This window comes from Parasteatoda tepidariorum, chromosome 10 (assembly GCF_982258835.1).
Source record: "Parasteatoda tepidariorum strain Cologne lab strain chromosome 10, Ptep-v5.0, whole genome shotgun sequence".
Taxonomy (NCBI): domain Eukaryota; kingdom Metazoa; phylum Arthropoda; class Arachnida; order Araneae; family Theridiidae; genus Parasteatoda; species Parasteatoda tepidariorum.
The window spans coordinates 37,038,922-37,063,141 of record NC_141764.1 but is presented as its reverse complement, the minus strand read 5'-3'; positions in this window follow the sequence as shown (position 1 = coordinate 37,063,141).

The window sequence follows — 24,220 nt, the reverse complement described above, 5'->3', positions numbered from 1 at the left end:
GGAGAGGAAAAACGCGAAGGTCTCAAAGGGTTAGCCTAACGGCAAAAGGACTCTAACCCATGATCCATCTATCACTGTGGATATTTTGCATCAGCACTGTGGTCAGTGCAACCAGGTGTGGAATTTAAATTGACCAGTCATAGCTGAATTCGAACCCAGTTCACCTCATTGGAAGGGGAGCGCTATATCCCCTAAGCCCCACAGCTCTTCAATAAACCATTAAGCTTTGTTAATTGAGCATATGTTGTCAAAAAAATTAGAATATCATTAATAATATGATGATTCTAAGAAATCAAGTCACGCGCCATTACAATAGAGCATCAAAGAATACATTTAAGCATGATTACTGGTGTAATTTAGCATAGAAACGAAATTACAACTTTGTTTTAACAAGTTCTACTTAGTTTTTTTTTTACACCCAGTGGCCGAGTTTAGTTTAGTTTCTTGCTTAGTTTTTTTAGATGGCATGAGGTATCACTCATACTGCTGACCAGAGAGCTGAAGGTCTCAAATTTGTTTCTACTGGCCGACTAAATAACAGGTGAGTAAGACAGCAAGGTGCGTGCAACTCATGTCCTCCTCTCGTTGGTACGGTATGGAATCCGAGAGAAGGGCTAATAGCTTAGTAGCTTTCTATGTTCGTCTTACAAAGATCAGAATTGCATAGAGTAATTATTGGGTGTGTCAAACAAAAGTTAGTTATGATGTTTGTCAACAAATAGCGTGATTCCGATTAAGAGAAACAATAAAACAATGTTATCCTAGTCTTATGAATTTGCATCAACAACGTGGCGCGGTCCAAGAACAAAATTCATAGAGTTTCGTGCTGCAAAAAGAGGTATGCTGTTTAGTTTTTTGTTTCCTAATTAGCAGTGCCCTTTTTTGACCAACTTAGTATCGCATTTTGAAACAAGGTGAGGAAATATTTATACTTTTGTGAAATAGAATGAAGCAAACCATATATATTAATCATCTTTCGTTATGCATGAATTGATCTTTCAAAGGCTTGGTCATTTTTAGGACAAACTATTCCATGACCATTAAAAGATAATGAGTTGAAAAGTAGACTATGGTTGGAGGAAGTTCCGGAAAAAGTTTAGCTTCATTTTGATACCATGAAATTAAATTTTCTAAGCATGCAATAATTTTATTCATTAATTACAAACGCAATAAGGGAATATTTTGGCAAAAATCCCGTAAAAGTTGGATTATAGTGGAATTTGAGATAGATAGAAAAGCTTAATATTTGTTACACTGATAAAAAAATATGATATTTACGTACTATCACAACCATGCCATTGGAAATAACGAGATAAAATGGTAACCCGAGAGGCGCCAAAGTAGCAACCATAAGCTTCTCCTTTCGAAACACTTTCCCATTTTTTTTTGTATTCGTTATAAGCGTTCAATGCGATGGCAATTGCAAGTATAGGTATACGAATATGGGATTTACCGACAAGTGAAAGAGATGCTGTGGTCTTTCTACAAAAATACAACATCTTATAAGATAGTCGGGAATATAGCAATTGTGTGATTGTACTTCAAGAAGAAGACCTCCCATACCCATACATGTGATCTATGAAGTCAGCGCCAGCTAATCTATATCAGCAAAATGGCGTATTAAAGTTGATACAGAACCATATCGCACATCTAATTAGTTGAAATATAATTCTTTTTTTGTTCATTTCTCTTACTTAACTTAGATTTATTATTTGTTTACATATTTTATTGTAACCGTGATATATTTTCGTTTCATGTACCTGGCAACTTCGATGCATAATTAGTTTGTTTATGTTCCACATGGCTTTCTTGTCTGTCTTTGTGTTAAGTCTCTGTGTAAATATATAACGAAAGAATTGAAATCTTTGAAAAAGAATCTTTGTAAAGGAATTTAGAATGCGTAACTTAAGAGAATTGATACTTGACCTGCTTGAACTTGTTGCAAATTGACGGGAAATGGAATGGAGAGAACAGTTGCTAACGTAAGCAAGTGCCACGTTTCAACAACCAATCAGGATCGAGATACCCACACTAAGTCACTTGCAGGTATCCCATTGTCATCCAATGAAGCTTTATTTTGGAAAACAGGTCTTTGAGAAATGCAATGTTTCAATTGGGTATAATATAAAAAAAACACAACTACTTCCACTTAGTAGGAATAACATTTACCATGACGCAATGCTAAATTCTATGCCACTATCCACATAAATCAATTATTAATCAAAAATCGAATATCAATTACTTTTCTTTATAATGCAATAAAATCTGGCGAGCAGCTATTTAAACGATCAAACACTTCGTTTGTTTATTTGTGGCTTGAAGTTAGGCTCGCAGAAAATGTCGTTCATGGGTTAAATTTAGTAGGAATAACACAACCTGTGTCGTAGGCTATAGTATACCCAATTAACAAGTCGGAATAAGTTTAATCAACATGTCGGAATAAGTTTAATCAACATGTCGGAATAAGTTCAATCAAGATGTCGGAATAAGTTTAATCAACATGTCGGAATAAGTTTAATCAGCATGTCGAAAAAAGTTTAATCAACATGTCGGAATAATACTATTTAAAATTGTATTATTATTTATTAGAGTTAGCATGTAGGGATAGCTCTAATGGCAATTTTTTTGCGGCGTTTGTTATGTTATGTCTCCAAAATGGTAGCGATAGTACGTAAGTACCAGAAATATATTCAAAAATTACGAAAATAAAATTTTTTAGATTTTTGTTTATTCATGTATTCCTAAAACGAAAGTAAAGAACAATGTAGGCCTTTTATTATTATTTACTTTTATTTGTTTGACCTTCTTTGGAAAAAAGGCTGTTTTTCGATCGCTCCGTCGTAATATGAAATGATGCTTTTTTCGATTAATATGCTATTTTTATAACTGTTGTGAGTTTGCAACTGTTACACCTGACTGTTAGGTCAAGTTTAGACTATCTAAAGCCAGCGCTGTCGGCGTTTACTTTGAAAATGGCTCAAAACATTAATACGAAGAAAAGCTACAGTTTCGAGAAAATGAAAAGCGGTTGGTCTAATTTTTTAATGTGAAGAACTTACTCAAATGCTGCATTACTTGGGCTTATGAAAATTTGCAAAAACCGAGAATAAGGCAGTGATTTTGATAATTTTCATATAGGTGGAAAAATGCCACCAAATTGGCGGTTTTTGAAAAAATTTAATAACTTTTAAAATATTTAAGTTATTTGCCCGTTCTAAAGCCTAGATAATTCTTCACTGCAAAAATTATGTATATAGTTTAAAATCGTAACATTGCTTAAAGTGTAAGGCACTTAAACTATGGTTTTTTATTTTTCTTGGTGACAGAGCTTCGAAAAGCAGTGCTAATAACGTGTATGATTATATGTTTCAAACTCTTGCTCTGAAATTATTTTAACATCTAAATCTGTTACCTTGAAAAAAAAAACTCAAACACTTTGCTTAAGTGCTGGAATATGCACAATTTTTCTGTAAAACAATTCGTGTTATAGTACGTGCAAGTTCATAAAAATGTTAAAGTTAAATTTAAGTAGCCGTCAGAAAAATAAGTCATTTCCCTAAGACGCTCTCTTTTAATACGCAATGGCGTATTCACTAGGTGATATAGCTTTTAACTTTCAACAAAAAGACGAAAAAATTATAATGAATATTTCATGAAGAGATAGTATCTCTTTTACTCGTAGCCAAAAAGCCAGAATGGCATAATTTGCTTGACGCGTTGCTATAATTGGTCTATTAACGGAAATGGGCCCCCTAAACCGTTACCTGTATATTAGAAGATCATTTCATTTCCATGTTAATACTTTGGGAAAAGGTTGCGGAGGGTCGGTTCCCGGTAATTAGGAAGGTTTCAAAAATGATGAATAATTAGTGAAAATGGAAAGTTAATTGGTTGTCGAAGAATGTTCGATGCCAGAGATTGATACATTTGGAGTGATAGACGCATTTAGATTTATGAAAGTTGGCCCGTAATGTAAGATATTAACTTTTTAGTTGCTGTTGAATTAGTTTAACTCGATTATTTTTTGAATTGAAAAATTTTTCCTTGGGGTTTATGCATTTTAAATGAGAAAAAGTGTTCGTAAAATTAGAGTGCTCTGATAAAATGGGTATTTAAAGTGGAATAAATATTAGCTCTAATTAAGTCGGTTAAAATTTAAGTGAAAGTCTTCGCATAAATGTTTGTTTTTAAATAGATATGAATTTAAACAGGTTAAGAGATTCTTTGGAAATGTAAAGTTTTTAGCAATTATAATTTCATTATTGATTTATTTTTATTATATTATTTATTTTAGTGGACGAATTACTATTTGCAAAATAATAAGCGATTTCGACATGGAACAATTATGAACCGTTTATCATTACCTCGACAATTTTCAGAATTTTTAATTCAGCACTCCTTTTCTTTTATAAAGAATTTAAAGAGATAGTTAGATTTCATAATTTCGTTAAAACACTTTATTTTGAACAAAGAAGTGCTGTCTTATTTTATTATTAGAACAGACTATTTTTTTAATGTTTCATAAATTGGGAATTAACATAATTTATAAGGGAAACATATCAACATATAAGTTACTAAAAACGAAATTCGAAATTTAACTAATGTATAAATTACAGTATTCCTGCACCAGTCCAGTGTGGGTTAGGATGGTTTTTGAGGTTAAAGCTCCACAATTTAGGGACCAATGGTATGCTGTTGGCAATACGGTTACAATTGCATATCCACCTTTTTCTCTTACCAGACAAGCTGATACCTATACTTGGGTGCTCCTCTTCAGAGATAGAATCCAGTACTTCGTAATGACAGCTCAGTGTCTTAACTACTGTGCCATCGCGCCTTATAAAAATAAAATAAAATTTTTGTAACTAAACACACTTTTTTTTAGTTAAAAAAGATTAATCTTTAAAATGTTAAATTTTATTAAAATATTAGTAGCAAAAATTAAGCAATCAACACTTGAAATTTACCTTTAATAATAATAATGATAAATATATATATATATATAATATATATATATATATATATATATATATATATATATATATATATATATATATATATATATATATATATATATATATATATATATATATATATATATATATATATATATATATATATATATATATATATATATATATATATATATATATATATATATATATATATATATATATATATATATATATATATATATATATATATATATATATATATATATATATATATATATAATTTTCCATTAATATCCGTTAATATGGTAACGGTTTACCGATAGTTCTGATTTTCAAATTTCTAATTCTTATTACCACACATTTAGAGCAAAACATGAACTTGGAAAGTGAATTTAACCGAATAAATGGTTTTTATGCCATGCTCTAAGCTATTATGATACAATTGCACGAACTTTACCACATTTACCATATTTCCTCCCATATTATAAAACCATATTTTATTGTTAATTTACCAAAATCACTACAAAAATGCTTCGGTAAAAATTACCGTTTTTTTTTTGGTGTCGCCATATAGAAAGAAACAAGGCAAGTTTTATCATTCTGCTATTTTTGGTCATATTTTTTTTCTGAGTGTGAAATTCGCATTTTACAAGTATTTTAAATTATTTAAGTGATTTATATACGCATTAAAAAATCGGTTATTTTCTTCAATAAATCGCCGTTTAGTTTCATTTGATAATAAAAAGGATTTTACGGCTTTTAATTCTCGTTTTTTTTTGCGATTGACTTCGATAATGATTACTCATTAAATTTAATATAAAATTTTTATTTCCTTAAAATAATAATATTAAGTCATTAATATAAATATTTTTGAATCTAATTTTTGATTGAAATTGTTAATTTGTTAGAAGAAGTCCACAATTCTTATATAAAGTTATTAAGTTTAATGCAAAATCATAAATTTGCACATAAAAAAATAATTATTTTAAAAAATTGAAAGATGAATTTAATTGAAAATGATTTTTTATCTATTATAATTTCAGTTTCAGTTTTCGTATTTTTTATTAAATGTAGCTTATAAATTTTTCAAGTTAGACTATATAAAATAACAAACTTACAAATACATTGCGTACAAATTGCACACAAATTACTTTTTTTAATTCTACAATAGAAAGAATGCAATGAAATAGTTATTGTATTTTTCACATTTCATAAGAAAAATTATTATTCCATTAATTATTTAAAACTCTATACATGTGCGTCATAAAAAAAAAGCATTTTTAACATTGTTTTCGTATGATATATTTCAATTAGTGAATTATTAATGACTCGTTTGAAACATTTTGTCATTTGTTATTATTTTGAAGTTTTGGTTCATGAATGTTAAATATTTTCCAGTTTTCTATTTGTTTTTTTAAGTGCTAGGTTTGGTTTTATTAATCTTTTTAACGTAAAAATGTAAGACAGCGCGCTGAAAGTTTTATTAATGGTGTATACTCGTTTGGCGCGATTCCTTTTCTTTTGAGTAAAAAAAAAAAGCTCTTATCTAGTTTTGCCGTAAAAATATTTCTAAGGAAATATTAATATTTGCCTTATTATTTGTGCATTTGTGCGTATATATCTATATCTATATCTATATCTATATCTATCTATCTATCTATCTATATATATATATATATATATATGTATATATATATAAATATCGATAGAAACATTTAACTATTTTTAATATATATATATATATATATATATATATATATATATATATATATATATATATATATATATATATATAAAATATCGATAGAAACATTTAACTATTTTTAATATATATATATATATATATATATATATATATATATATATATATATATATATATATATATATATATATATATATATATATATATATATATATATATATATATATATATATATATATATATATATATATATATATATATATATATATATATATATATATATATATATATATATATATATATATATATATCACAAGCGCAAAAAGAAGGTAAATCAGAACTGCCAAAAAAAAACAACTTGTTTTTTTCTAAATCTAGCAACCATGTCACCTTTTTTAACAATGCATCTCAAAATAACTAAAAAATTTTTTCACTTTAAACTCACCAGAATTACTTAACATTTTTAATATCTTATGAAATGCAGCAGATTTGAGCTCAGAAATAATATAATTTATTTCTTTTATTAAAAACAAAATTATCTGTTTAAAAATATCTCCTCGCAGAATAAACTGTAGTAAGCAGCTTTATACTTAATAAACAGAAGTAGAGCAGGTCAAGAGATCGAGATTGTTGTTGTTTACATTTATATTGAAAGCATCATCCATTTGAATTTTAATAAACATTAGAGTCTCAAATTCTAAAGAAAAAAATGGTACTGATCAGTTAACATGATCAGCACCAAACAATTTTTCCTCAGAAATTTTAATTTTAATATCTACTTGTGTTACAGAAGAATTTAAATATGATACCTTTGAGTTTATGCTACATATAGTATGATTTTAATTATTCTCCACAAGAATGCCTTTGATTGTAAGATTCACAGAAGCTTGGAAAATTTTTATAAATTTTATTTTAAAGAGCCAGCTACCCTTACAAAAAATAAGGTGTTTTTGAGGTTGTTTTGAGTTTAACTGGTGTTAAAAATACATCTGAAGTGGAAAATCAGGTTATATTTTGCACCAAAAATAACTTCATAAGTGAAGCTCAATTTCAAACTCACTTACACCTTTTATATACACCGAAGAGCCATTACATTATGACCACCCTCCATCTATAACAATGGGCTCGCCCAGGTTCTCATGGTTTCTCGCCCAGGAACAATGTTTTCATAGGGCACATTAGGACCTATAACCCTCATAGAACTATCACTGACGTCTGTAAGCTATTTGAACATAGTTGCAGACCAGGTTCACCCATTCATGGCAACAGTTTTTCCTGCGGGGGATGGTGTTTACCAACAGGATAATGCACCATGTCATAAGGGTCGAATCGTCTTGGGTTGATTCGAGGAACATTCCAGTGACTTTCAAGTCATGTCTTGGCCCCCAAATTTACCTGACCTTAATCCTATAGAGCATTTGTGGTCCTACTTGGAAAACCAAATTCGTGCTGCCACGCTACCCCCTCGCAATGTGAGGGAATTGCAGGACCAGTTGATGAGCGCTAGGTACCAGATACCTCAGACTACCTATCAGCACCTTGTGGAATCAATGCCACTGCTGGTACTAGCAGTTTTGAGGGCCAAAGGTGGTCCTACATATTATTAGCAGGGTGGTCATAATGTAATGGCTCTTCGGTGTAGATCAGTTATATTTTTAGATGAAATCGGACGAAATTATTAACACATTAAATATACTTATACACTTGAAGTTTCGAAAAAATAAACTGTACACCTCAAAATCAACCTTTCTAAGCTGTTTGCCCTGAGGTGCATTTCTATCAACGTTAAAACAACCTCAAGTTTGACTTCGTTCACCTTGATTATAAATCTTAAGAGGTAGATATTTTAAAATTGTTTTCGAAGTCAATTTCAAATCAACCTCAAATCAACCTTAAAACCTCAAATAAACGTCAAAAACACCATAAATTTTAGTTAGTGGCATTCGTATACTAAAATATCTAATTTGATTAATCCTTAAGTAAATGTAAAAAATTAATATACTAAAGTAACGTTAACAATGGAACGTTTTAAGCGTGTTTAAATTAATATGCATTTACGTAAAATAAAGTGTGCTATTTTCGTTTCGGTGAAACATTATTAAATAATAAATGTTCGCTAACAAAGCACTTTAAAAATAACAAATTTAAGTTAAAGTTAGTTCTTGAGTTTATCATGTAAGAAAGTAAAAAGAAATATGCAATCTTATTTGAAATTTTATAACCTATAACAATATTACAGATCGAAAATTTTATTCACTTAAAAATTGCATGCCTTCTTTATAAAATGAATAAAATCATATGCTTGCAACTGTAATCAAAATAAACTACAAAATGTTATATTTTTCATGCTGAATTGTTGATTTTAAGGAAACTTCTTTGCTTCAGGCAAAGTTTCGTTTTCGACACTGAATTTGCATTGTATACGAGCAACTTTTTAAAGCGTTGAATTTTTAAAGTAGAGAACGTTTTCAGAAAAATGTGCGTTAAAAATCCAGTTTTGACAAGACAACAAAGTTGAAAAACTCGCGTTAATAATCACGGTATTACCATAGCACTTTTCAACTGGCGAAAAGTCGTTAGAAAATAACCACTTTGCGTGATGCAGAATCTTCTTTCCAGAAAGCTGTCCAAAGGAAAGTTTCTAAAGTGCGCTTGTTCCAGGAAAAGAGTTGCCCTTTTATCTCCTTTTCCGGCCATATTCCCACGTACTTTTACTCCTTTTCCAGGAACGCTTCGAACAAGCAGTGACTTAAGAATTCTTTTTTGACTCTCCTGCATTTCTCAATTCGTACATTTGAAATGCTACTCGAATTTAAGAAATTAGGTTAATGTCGAATCACCTGTAGTTGCCGAAAGAGTTTATTTGGAGAAGTATAAAAAGGAGATTTGCTGAAAAGGCAGCAGGTAAGGGGATAGAATACAAAAAAGGTATCTACTGATGTATCCAATAGAAGTAAATGTGGAATTGATTTCATTTCGGCATTCAGGAGAAAGACAATCATATTCCGTAAATAAGTTTCATATTTTAATCAGTTTCGTTAAATAACTTCGAATCAGAATGATATTGAATCGCTTGTATTTTTTGGCAGAGTTTATTTGGAGAATTATAAAAAGTAAAATTCAGTTTTACCGAAATATGTTACGGAATAAAAAATCTGATAAACAGTAAATTTTAAAATAATAATAATCGTAAAATCACTGAATCACTCTTTTTAAATAAATATTACTGTAAAAATTAAGGTATAATATTTTACGGTCAATTGGATTTTACGGTAAAATAAATTTTACGGTAAAATGAATTTTACGGGGAAATGAATTTTACGGTAAAATGGACTTTACGGTAAAAATGATTTTACGGATGACGCACCCAATATGCCGGTATATTATAGCGTAATTTGATCCGGAATTTTACAGCGTAGATGTTGAGTTGATTCTATTTCGACACCTTAGAAGAGCATACATCTTTTTTAAAGCAAAATAGGCTTATATCGTTCTCATGCATTATATATTTTTTAAACTACATTAAAAATATCACATTTAGTAGCTTAGGAAATGGTATTTGCAGATTAGCATAACAGTACTTAATTGCATAAATAAAGGACTTGTTTTAGATACCTAATTCAAAGGGATAGACAACATTTTTATGTCAAGCCAGGAAGTGTAAATCAGGCGGATATACAAAGCTACTTTTTATTAGATTATCTGATTTCATTACAATACAAAATTACAACCATTTTTGTTTAAAGATCTAACAGGTAGGTAATAAATGCAGTTTAGGTTTACTATGAGTCGATTAAAATTCTGCTATAATTAATATAAAATTTACTGTAGATTCAAGCTCCAAGTATCCGCATACTGTAAAAAATTTCGGATCAAATTGCGATAAAAAAGTACAGTAAGAGCACTGTAAAAAAATTAGGGTAAAAACTTTTAAACGTTTAATAGTTTTTAACTTTCTTAGGGTAAAACTTTTTGAAGTAAAATTAATTTTTATCTAGGCATGGTACGGGCTGAAATATCTGATATATCGTACTTTTTACTGTAATAATTACCGCAAAATCACTGAATTTCTCAAATTAAATAAATATTACTGTAAGAATTATTTTGTAATATTTTATGGTAAAAATAGAATGCATGATACACACAAAGTGTTGGTATTTCATACCGCAATTCAATTTGGAATTTTTTACAATGCAGGTGGTTCATATATAAGACATATACTTCAAAGAGTAAGACTTTTTCATGTCAAAGTATGAGAAAAAAAATAAAAACAAATCTTGACTTTATGATTCTTATAGTTAACGAAATTTAAAATATAAGTTAGATAAGTACATCGTGGTCAAACTCATTAATAATTAGATCAGAGAACTAAGGTTAACCATTTTATATTCGTCTTTTTAAAGAAAATAGCGCAATTAAATAGCTACTTAAAGCAAAAAAAAATATTTGCTTGCTTTAAGTAACTTGACAATAATTATTGCAGCTCTTCCACATTTTACTAACATCTAGTCTAGGAATTCGGTCAGCATGCATAAATAAAATAAAACGAAAATGTTTACGAAGTTCTCCGAGGAAAGTTATCACGTATAGATTAAAATTCCTATAAGTTTTCAAAGATTTCAACCAGGATTTCATAATTTTTTTTGCATCCTTTTCCCCATCACAATAAATTAATTACCTTTCTAAAATCATAACCACTAAATTTAGATTTAAATGTCTTATAAAACAAATAACAAAAAGCTTAGAGAAACAGAAAAACCTGAACTAAATGAAATTCTATAACCAAGAACTAAATATCCAGATTCATTAGTCCCGATTATTTTTATTTTGCTTGAAAAGTTGTCAAAAGCAAGGTTTTTTCAATGAACTAAAAAACTTTTTAGAAAATGCTGAGAAAATAATTTAATTATGAATACAACAAAAGTATTAAGTCAAAGCTAACAGCCTGGACGAGCTTAATCGCACATAGTTGAGATAAATATTGCATGAAAATGAGGAATACATGCACGGAGAAAACATTTTTGTTAAAATTACCCTACTGTATGATTATATTATTCCTATTAAAATTAACAATAATTCTGGTTAGTAAAACCAAAACATATTTTTAAATAATTTATTTGGTAATTTTTCCATTCACATGGTAACGGTTTAGTTACAGGACATTCGGATATTTTAAACTATAGTTCTTATTTCCTATTAATTAAAAAAAAACAAAATTGAAAAGTAAATTTAAGCTACTAAATGGTTTTTAGGTAAACATCTAAGGTATCCTTACAAAATTACCCATTTTTACCAAATTTTAACATACCGTAAGGTGACCGTATTTTATTGTACATAAAACCGTATTTTATAGTACATAAAACCGTATTTTATTGTTAATTTTACCAAAATCATTACCAAAGCACTTCGGTAAAGATTACCGAGCTTTTTTGGTGTTTTCATAGAGCCTAAAACAAGGCAAATTTTACCATATTCTGGTGGTTTGACCATACTTTATTTTCTCAGCTTAGTTTTTTTTCGAATAATCCTACCGTAGACATTTTATATTAAAATATTTCGCAAATCAAAGTTAATTAGTTTCGCAAATTAGGCTTTTACATTTTCCCTTCCAGTTAATGTACTCTAAATCACATTATTTTTAATCTTTACAAATAATCTCTTCTTCATGAACTCACTGATACTATATAAAACACTTTAGCCACCAGACATAAAATAGTTCAAATAAGATAGATTGACGTGGCAGTAGCTGGAAATATTTCCTCACCACTGAACAGTAAAAAATAAATTGATTCGATCAAACGGGCGAATGATTCGGTTGATTTGAGAAATGTCAAACTAGATTTTTAATAGATTTCTATTTTCTCAAATTCTCTCTAACTATTAGTCTTATCTAAGAAAATCATCTGTATCACTGGAGCTTTTGAGTAAGAAAATTGATTTTTTATGTTTTAGTATATTTCACTGTTTTATAGTCTTACAATAGTTTTTGAAAGAGAACAGAGCCATCAATTTACACGAAATTCTATTAATTCTTTGAAAGATAATTACTAAAGAATTGTCACACATTGAGAAAAAAAGTATGGTTAAAACTACCAGGATATGGTAAAATTTACAGTATTTATGATTCTATGGCAACACCAAAAAGCTCGGTAATTTTACTGAGGTAATCTAGTAATGGTTTTGGTTAAATTAACTATATAATATTTTGATAATTTTATTATGATTTCTTAAAATAAAAAAAATCAATTATTTTTCAAATCAAAAATTTTATAATGATTTCTAGGAATAAAAAGACTTACGGGGTTAAACTTACTTTTCAGCTTTGTATTTCTTTATAAAATGTGTAGTAATAAGAACTTTAATTTTGAGAACCAAAATTTCCGGAAAACCGTCACCATATGAAGGAAAAAATTACAAAATGAATGGTTTAAATACCGTATATTTTGGTTTTATTAACCATATTGATGATTTTTTTTACCAAAAAAATAATTACAGTACAGTACAGTAATTTTACCAGAATTCTTTTCTCCGTGCATTTAATTATTTACAAAGCACAATTTAGGCATTTATTTAAAAAAGCTATTAAAAGTGCCAAACTTATCATGGTGAAAGAGAATAGCTAATTTTAATCAGACTAGACTGATTTTTTGTAATATTGCTAGTATACCGAAAGGCCTGTAATTGGCAAACCACATAGAAACGTCTCATGGATCAAAAGTGACCCGAATCACTGTACTATCACTGTGCTAGAGTATGAGAAATTGTTCTTGAAGATATTCACTATGAGATACGATAAGCTGACTGTTTTTGAAAATGGTGGAAGATGGTTTATTTCAACCAGTAAATGTGTGCTTATGGAATGTGGGTAGCCAATTTAAAAGAAACAGGAAATTTTAAAATTTTGCCAATTTCGATATTTTCGTATTTAAAATTTTAAGAGAATAGAATGTACGAGCCACGAAGGCTCAGGGGATGGCGCTCGCTGTCCAATGAAGTCAACCAGGTTCGAATCCCAGCGATGACTGGTCGATACGAATTCTGCATCTGGCTTACACCGACCACAGTGCTGAAGTGAAATATCCTCAGTGGTAGACAAATCATGGGTCAGAGTCCCCTTGCCATCAGGCTAACCGTGGGAGGTGCTCGTGGTCTGTCTCTCTATGTAACGCAAATGCGTGTTAGTTCCATCAAAAAGTTCTCCACGAAGGCAAATTTCTCCCTATACTTGATCCATGAGTTCCTTTGTCTTCTGGATTGGGTTCAAAATTACAAGGATACATGGTTGTAGCCTTGTAATTTTGTACTTGTAATAAAGCCTTGTAATAAAAGGTACGTAGTTGAACAGTAGTGTTCGTAAACCCAAAAATATTGTATCAGCTGTTCAACAACGGTTATAAAATAAAAAATAAAATAGAATAGAATGTATCAAAATGATTACTGATTAGAACAATATTGTTAAAAGCACATAAAATTTTCCTACGGACAGCAAGTTTTCCTTGGATCCCTAATTAAAAGTTGCTGCGTAAATTATAAGAAATGTTCGTTTTAGAGATTTGTTTTGAAGTACGAGAGACTAACTATACAGGAGTTTGTGTTTTTTTTGAAGGTGGATGCATTCTTTCAGCTTGGTAGTAGCTTTTGGAGTGTAGGTAGCGAATTAAAAATAAACGGAAGTTTTAAATTTGGTCAGTTTTGATATTTTCCACAGAATTTTGCCATTCAAATTATTTTGCTAAGAACAGAATGTATGGACAAAGTAAAGTTACAGAATTTCTTCTGTTAACATCTAAGTCTTTGCAGTGTTTGTTGAGCCTCTAACAAAATCAAATATCAATGGCATGGTGCGAAAAGATGCAAAAAAAAAAAAAAAAGATATGAAATAAGATGAGAAAGTACGGTGAGAAAAGATGTCTTTACAATTCACGTTTTGCCCGGATTTGATTAAGTTAAATGAGTTGCTCGCAGTATACCTTCATGATTATTATTTTTAAATATTCCTTGCAATATTAGTGGATATAAGTCATCAGTTTTTGATAAAACTCAGATCGGTCACAAACTTTTACAATTATTTGATGTTAGGCATTTTAATGTAAAATAATTTTGAAGCAGCTTTCAAGCACAGTTTTTAAATTAAACAGTTCTTAAATTTAATTATGTCCAATGATGATAAATTTTACCAGATTATTTACAGCTTTCCATTTAAAAAACATGCAAACATTCATAGAAAAAAATTAATTTTTAACTGCGAAATTTGGAAATTAATACTTTATAAGTATAAACAAAAGTTTTAGCGTGTAAAAAATTGATAAGGAAACGACCTCATTCCTTATGTAAAGAATAAAAAGATAACTAGAGTATCATTACAGATAAAAAATATTTTATCGTGTTTGTGCGGATTTAGGTTTAGAAAAAAACTTGAGCCCCTTCTACTTCTAGAAACCCCTAAGGTCGAGTTGAGAGATAAAGTTGTTTCACAGGCTTAAGTACATCGTTTGCTATTCAGAAGTTCAAACTAGATAAGCTGTTAAGTTGAACCCATTTGCTTTTCGATGCTTCAACTACTAAATATCGATTTAACTAAATAAAAACAACAATTCTTTTCCAGATATAAAAGGGGGCTACTTATTTTTCTCCTGTTTCCTAAAACCTCACGAACTTCTCGATTCAATTGTTGCTGTAATCGTCTGCGAAATCGCGTACTTTGCGTCATTCGATTTCAAAACTACTTGATCATAAATGGCAACAGGGATTTCATGGTTCATTGTTAAGTGAAGGAAATTACTTCTCTTTCGAATACAATGAAGTATTTACTTTATTTCGTTAAGCATTTCACATAATTTATCAAAAATTATTATTTTTCTTATTTTGTTCGTTTTCAAATGCGTTATGTTTCTGCACTTTTTGCCAGTAGGGTAGTTTTTAAAATTTATTTAAATTTTTTAGTTCATCACGTTACGCTGGAACGTTATTGGTTGCAAAATTGTAATATTTAACTATTATTAATAAAGTACATGACATCGTTTTAATCATTTAATTTTTAACAATCTGCATTATTTTAAATTGGAGAGGTTCCATTTTGATTCAAAAGATTTTGGAATAAGGCAATAAATGGTAGGTAAGCATTGGCTGTTGGCTTTTGCCTGTACCTCTTTTGATCATTTAATTAAGTAGTAGTTATGGTGTGGAAAATATTTGAATACGGAAAGTAAGTATTTCTTATTTAATAAAGAATTGCGCATCAAGTAATTTGTTTAAAGTTTGGTTTCGTTTGTTTTCTCAGACTTGGTAAAAAAAAGACTAAATAGATACTCATTTGGTTAAATTAACAAAATTAACAGTACATGTGTTATTGGAAAAAAAATCATAAAAAACTGCAACTGACTTTAAATTATTTTTAATCAAATCTTCGATCTGCGTGATCAAAAGACACTATTAGTACCAAGTCTGACTAAATGTGTTACTTATTGAATTTTGCCAATTTATTAGTATTAGGAATCACACGATGTGATTCAGAAACTATGTATACTAAGTCTGATAAATTAGATCACCAACTTAGTTAAACAAATACAGGAAGCAGCACAAGTGTTACTCTAGAAAGAAATCATAAATTTTATTATACTTATCAGTTTTGGAAATCAAATGGCCGATCGTTGTGATCCAGACACCGCTTGTAGACTAAATATGCTATGAAAATGACTTTTCTTATGATGTAATATGCTCTACTAACTAATTTATGATATAAATGACTTTTCTTTCGGGTAACATGTGCTGTTTCTTGTATTTATTTAAATTAATACAATAAACAGCACATGTTACCCGAAAGAAAAGTCATAGAAGTCTACTACTGTTATTTTAATAGTATCGAGAATTAAATCTCTGATCGCTGTGATTAAAGCACTATTAGTACCAAGTCTGACTATATATGTTACTTACCGAGTTAAATTAGTTCAAGAACTAGCACATGTGTTACTCGAGGGAAAAATCATGAAAGTTAACTATTGCTGGCTTATTAGTATTAGGAATCACATGTTGTGATCAAGAAACTATTAATACTAAGTCTGAATAAATTAGATTACCAATTTAGTTCTAAGCTAAGCAAATACAGGAAGCAGCACATGTGCTACTTGAATAAAAATCATAGAAATTTTCTACAGCTAACTTATCAGTTTTAGGAATTAAATCACCAACCGTTGTTATCCAGACCATTCTAGTATTAAGTTCCTACATTACTCATTTATGTAAATTGATACAAGAAACAGCGCATGTTACCCGAAAGAAAAGTCGTAGAAATTTACTACTGGTAACGTATTAGTATCGAGAACTAAATCTCTCATCGTTCCGATCAAAACTCTCTTAGTCTGAATAAATATGTTACCCATTAGTTAAATTAAAGAAAAAACCAGAACATGTGTTACCAGAGAGAAAAATCATAGAAGTTTATTACTGCCAACTTATCAGTATTGGGAATTTAATCCGCGAATTTGAAACTGTAGCAAATTTTATTCGTTACTACTTTATTTCCTGGTAAATAATTATGATTTATAATAATTTTGAATGCCACTTTATATAAACAATTTAAGCAAATTTATAAGATCTGATAATTATGCAGTGTAGTTTTTTATATTCTGGAAGAATTAAACAAATCAAGCATATCCTAATTGTTATTGCGTTAGTACTTCAAGTAATGTGGGGTGTTCGGCATCTGTTTAACATCAATGGTTATTTTTCTTTCACTATTAAGTATAAGAAAGCATTCCAATTCTTTTCTTATCTCAAATAGTTTCGAACCTTCTGTGAAAAGAAATAACTGTGCTTTTTACCATTATGATGAAGAAAAATGATCTAAGATGAATTTAAAGTAATCAAATGGAAAAAGATACTTAAAGATCAATCAAGACTTAAACCCTTATTTCAACTGACACAAGCGAGTCAGTACAATACGTCACAATTTTAAGTATAACAAGAATAGTCTGGAAACTGCTAGAAGCAACTGTCATGGTTGGAAAAAGATTATTGAAGGCTGGAAAACTGACTTCGTGAGTAATTGGTGCATATTTTTGCGAAATGTCTAAACTGTCAGATGATGAATTGTGGTTTTCTTTTACAGTATTGTCTTATTCGAAATAGTCATCATACGTAAGGAATTGCGGAAGAATATTTTTGATTTAATTTCCTTTGTGAATAGGATAGTTTAAGACTTATTTTATTGAAATTGTTGCAGATTTATTGTAACAAATAGTAGGGGAGAGTGGGGTCAATTGTAAAATTTTTTACTTAACTATTTTTAACTAACAAAAAATTCAATATATTATTAGTATTAATTGACAGTCGAGTAAAGTAGACTATCCTCTACTAGAAAAAAAATAAATATCTTATTTTAAATGTTATTATATTAGTTATTAAAATTTTTGACAGTCGTGCACTTGTTACAATTGTCTCCATTTACGTGGTCAATGCAGGTTTGACCACGTAAATATTTTTTTATTGATCAAAATAGTAGTGATATTTTAGGAATAAAAATATTAATGAGCAGAGACCTAAAGGGTTAAACTTTTAACTACAAGGGGCTTTCAAAATTTTTTTTGAAATTATGAAGGGATTTGCTTGAAATTTTCAGAATACCTTTATATTGTTAAAAACAACTTTTATACAAAATTTCAAAGAAATATTTCAAAATTTAAGAAATTAAAAAATTAAAATTTTTGAATTTTTTATGTTTTTTTTATATTACTCCACGCGTCTGAAAGTTTGTCAAAATGACAAAATTCTTTTAAAATATTACATATTAGGTAATATTGAAAAAATTGTTGGGAGTCCTTTTTTTATTTTTTATTATAGAAACAAATAACATTAAAAAAACAGTAAAAAACCTAAATTTTTAGGAAAAAATCATCATACCTCTATAAAATATTATGTATAAAAAAAATTCTATTCACTTAATTCAAAAAACTTTTCCAACAAAATGTTAATAATATTCATCAATATATAGCATTAAATTCTCAGGTCAATAGAATGAAAATTCATTACGCTGGAACAGTTTGAAATTTGCAAATTTGTCAAAAAAGACATTTTGAGAAAAATGACATTTACTACTTTTTCATTGCAAATTTTACTTCTGAACAAATATTTCTTGTTTTTAACACAAATACCTATAAATATTGTCTAATGAAATAGTTTAATAATTATATACTTTAAATTTCTTTAAAAAAATTAACAAAATATTTAACTAATTTAAAATTAATTTTAAACTAAACTAATTTTAACAGTTACCTGCATTCAAAAAAAAGTAAACAAAGGGGTGTGGTCAAAACTGAAATGGTCATAACTTCATCAATTTTGCTCTTATTCCAGAAATGTTTTTTTTAAATGTTCAGTTAAATGCCAAGATTTCAGAAATATAAAATGTAAAATATCGATTTTTTGACAAATTTTTGCTTCTTTAAAAGTCCCTTGTCACCTTAGGGGTTAAAAATTTTAATTTATGCTGTGAAAGGTGACAAATAAAATAATGCACATGCAACATAATATGAATGATATAGGAAACTATTGGTGGTTCTTAAAGAGTTAAGTAATGGTTTGAAAACATAAGATTACTTATTTTCAGCTGTTACATTCGTCCCTTTACTTATTGTTACAATCGTCCCCAAGACACCATTTCAGCTTCATTTGTTAGAAACAATGTTAGCTAATTAACAAAACTAATCTTTTTTTTGAAATGTTAATTAAGGTATCCACTTACATATTCGGTTAATAATTTTTATTTGTTTAAACAAAATTACTTTGTTACAATATAATATTCTAATACCAAAAAAAGTACTTACGTAGCGTGAAATTATCTTTTGTGATGTAACTCTTTCAAAAGTGCATAAAAATGGTTGCCAGCAGGGGTGTACATGTAGATTTATTAAATACACCTTGTGAGCCACCTAGGATCCAAATCTAGAACCCGATACTCGAAATTTCTGCTCTGTTACAATCGTACCCTGTTACAATTGACCCCACTCTCCTCTATATTTACTGCCAATTTGATTAACAACACTGGGGAGCAATTTATTTTGTTTTCCGTTACATGAGATTTTTTTACGGATCTTGGATATTTTTATGTTGCTTATTTCAAATCTATGATCGGTTACTCTGTCTAAGCTAGTTTTTTAAAATGACATTATTAGTCTATCTTTTGACGACATTTACAAGTTTAAAAACGTTATACATAACAGGGGGGTCACATAAATGCTGCTACGAACCTCCAGGAGAGTTGGAGTATATCATCAGGATAAAAATTGCATAGGAACCCATGACCGGGAATGTCGTCATACGCCGCTAAGGGTACTTCCCTCTTATGAACTGCTTCCTCAGGTGTCAGTTGTACAGGTTATTATAGAGGTAAGCGCACAAAATGCAGAAATATTGCTGTCTCTAAAGTTTAGAAATCAGATATAATAGCTACTGTGCTGATTTGTTAACTAGACTGATTTGTTAAAATGCTTAAAATATCTCCCTTCCGAAAATTACCTAGATAATTTGCACATTATCTCTTAGGCAGTTGATAAAGTTAAAATAAGATATTTGGAACAACAGCAACGTTTCTGCTTAAATTAACACAATGCTATTTATTCTCTTTTATCTATCTAAAAAATCAAATTGCTATAATCAAACAATCAATTACATTAGCTGATAGAATCAATCATCAGTCACTTCAAAAACCCTGTTACAGAGTATTAAACGGTTTAAAATATTAACACAAATGGTACGAAATGAAGAATGAAAAGTTATATATAGATTATTTTCCGATTTATTAGCGACCGTGAATTAATGAGTTTTACACTAGTATTGAAATAAAAAGTCAACCGTTACATTGATTGTTAAGAAAATACAATGAAAAGCACCAATTAATTTTTACGAGAGGAGAGCAATGTAACTGAACATTTTTTTCTTCATACAACTTCAATTCTTTGATGTTTAGAATTATATAAAGTAATAATAACGCCTTATACAAAGTGTTTAAACAAATTGCAACATATCTATTATTGCAGCATATCTTATTAATAGTAGCATTCAACGTACTTTTATTCAAAAATTGTTTTGCAATTAAAAAATCATACATGAATATTATTTAATCATTTCTGTATTTTTTAGTATACTCAAAGTCATGCTCAGTAGATTTTATAGCTAAATATACAGTTAATTTGAAAATGTATCAAATTATACGACTGGAATTAAAAGTATTGCTGGCACACAGTATTATTTTTACCCAATTTCTATTTCTTTTAGAAGAAAAATTTTTTTTTGCCTATCGATCCACGTTTGTGCAATATTTAATTTCGATCATATATACTAAGACTAAAACATGATAAAATTCAATTTAATCACATGGCAACCGGCTAAGTTTTGAGATAAACACAAGGCCTTTCAAATAGAATCAGATAGGTAATGTATTTATCTTTGTGTCTAGAGCTTCAGTGTTTTTAACTAATAAAATAAAACATTGCAATCAAAGAAATAAATCAAAAGGTATAGAACCTTTTCTTTTTGAAGCGTAATATATATCTAGAAAAAACTCTTTCCTGCCGAAACAAGTTTTAAATCAAGAAAATTGAGTGTTTTCAAAATGTTACATAACAAGATCTTCAATTACTACCTTTTTGATAAACCATTTACCTGTAACTATCTTTCGTTTCAAAGTATGCACAAAATCTATTTGTTAAAAATAAAAATTATTATGACAAAGAAAGCAATCAAAATAGAATTTTACACAGTTTAAAATTCCATATCAAATTACGGTAAAAAGTACTGACTCCCTGAGTCCCCCGTAAAATTAGTTTTAATTTTACTGTCAAACTTTTTACTGTAATTTTCAAGTAATATCGATTTAATTACAGTGATTCAGTGATTTTGCAGTTAATATTACAGTACATAAAAATTGAGATGCATCAGATTTTGTGCTCCGTAAAATTTTTACTGTAATAAGTATCGACATCCTTAGTTCTAGTACGTTTTTCTCGTTTTTCTCATAATTTAATTCGAAATTTTTTACAGTATAGAGTTAAAATAATAATAAGAGTATTGATTTATAATAAAATATAATATTTATGGAATTCAGAATTATTATTTCAGGACTCAATATTTATAAAAATAATATTTTTTCAAGCATTAGAATAGGATATTATTACTGTAGAAGTGAATATTATTGTTTTAGAATTAAATATTTAATAGCATATAAATTTGGAATAGAGTATAAACGCATTTTTTTAGAATGTACTAGTTTTAAGTATATCGTTTTAGAAATTAGTATTCTTAAACATGTTTTTTGAAATGAATATCTATAAGCATATATTTCAGAATGGGTTGACAGCAGTATGTAGGGGTCAGAGAACTGACCTTGCTTCAGAAAGGTTCTGGGTTCGAATTCCGGATAAGGCATGAATGTTCTTTCATTCTTTGTACTATCTGTCCTAATTGTTTGAGTGACGTTGAACCACATAGTATGGTGCCCCTGAAAAAGTGGCCAACAAATCTGCCCTAATACGCCTGAATTGACCCAAGAGGCAATTCAGAAAAAATATTTCAGAATTTAATATTAATAAACATATTTTTTTAAATGTAATATTTATAATTTTTTAGGACCGGTAATTGATAATTATACTGTTTAAAAAGTATTTTATTTTAGAGCAAAATATTTTTACGTATACTCTTTTAGAAAGCAATATTTATAGATATTGTCTTAGATTTGAATATTTGAAAAAAGTTGTTTTATATTTGAGTGTTTAATAGAATGTAATTCTAGAAAGAAATTTTTATAATTAAGTTGCTTTAAATAAAGTACTACTAAGCATATTGTTTTAAAATGAAATATTTAAAAGAATTTCATGTAATATTTGAATCTTTTCAAGCATATTATTTTACAATTGAATACTAATAAGTATATTGTTTCATATTTGAATTTATTTTTAGTACATTATTTTTTGTTTGAATATTTTTAATTGTATTGTTTTATACTTGAATATTTATATGTGTATAGTTTCATAATTGAATTTTTATAAGTATAATGCTTCAAAGGTGTTAATTAAACATACTGTTTCAAAAGTTCGACAACGAGAATTATCTGTGATTCTGTAAATTTATCAATAAAATTTTAATAGTATACCGTTACAATCGTTAGAGCATTCGATAGTATGAAAACCTAATTTGTTCAAAAACTTATGTAAAAGTCGACAGGTTTCGTGTGCTTAAAAATAGTTCTCGAAACATGTCGACTTTTACCCGCTTTTTATGAAACAAATAACCTTCCGATTGTTCTTTTCGCTTTTGCTTCTTAGAATTATTCAAGTACTTGATAATTGGAAAAATTAACCTGTTCAAAAACTTATTTAGTTGGCAAAAAGTCGACATGTTTTGAGTGTTTAAAAAATAGCTCTCGAAACATATCGACTTTTATGAAGAAAATAATGTTTGGATAGTATATCTTTTCGCTTTTCTTTCTAAGAATTATTCAAGTGCTTGATAATAGTAAAACTTAACCTGTTCAAAAACTTAATAAGTTGGCAAAAGTCGACATGTTTCGAGTGTACATGTTTCGAGCTCTCGAAACATGTCGACTTTTACCACCTCCTAAAGTTTTGAAGCAAATGAAGTTTTAATACTATAGCTTTCCATTTCAGTTTCTTGGAATTATTCATTTATTCATTTAAGTATTTATCAAATTGCCTAACAAATATATTGAAGTCAAATTCTTCTTTTTGAAATTAAAAAACAAAACAAAAATTGGTTTTGCCTTTCTATTTAATTTTACGGACTTAGTATTAAAAATCCTTTGACGACCTTTGTGAGTTTTTGCTGTTAACATTTGAATTAATGTAGGGGATTAATTAATTTTTTATTACTCATCTGGTCATATGGTGGTAATACATAGCAGCCAAACAAATAATTAAAAGAAAAAAACACAATTACTTATCTTCTGAAAGTGCCGTATACAAATGCAAGGAAAAAAGCATTTCGTACTTTTAGCAAAACATTTAAAGAGATTAAAAGTTTTAGAAATTATAAAGGAAAATAATTTTAGTACAAACCAAAACTAGAGGAAGATAATTTTTTCTAATTCCGTGTTTTCTGTGTAACTGTACTCTATTATTCCTTCCTCCTATTATAAATTAATTAGTAAGAGAACCTAATTAACGTTGATAAATGAAGGAATATATATCCGTATCATTCTCTCAAGAAACTTGGCGATTGAAAAAAGAATAAAAGGGAATTAGAAGTATTTTAAACAGTTTTAGGGATCTTTTTTCTGCTTTTTACTTTTGTTTTTAAAACGCATTCCAATTCCTTTCCGCTGGCTTAGCTTAATTGTGTAATTATTCATCACCTTCTAAGAAACACTTTTTTCCCTTTAAAAATCCCTTTTTACTCACCGAAATATTTTATAATTGCGTAATGTGCCTGTTCGATTATTTTTTTTTAATTATCCCTTTTCCCCTTTTAATCTTTTAGTTCTCCCAACTTTTTTAGTATTTTTTAAATTAGTAAATCCTTTATCAACCAAAGTTTATATCGTATTAGTATTCA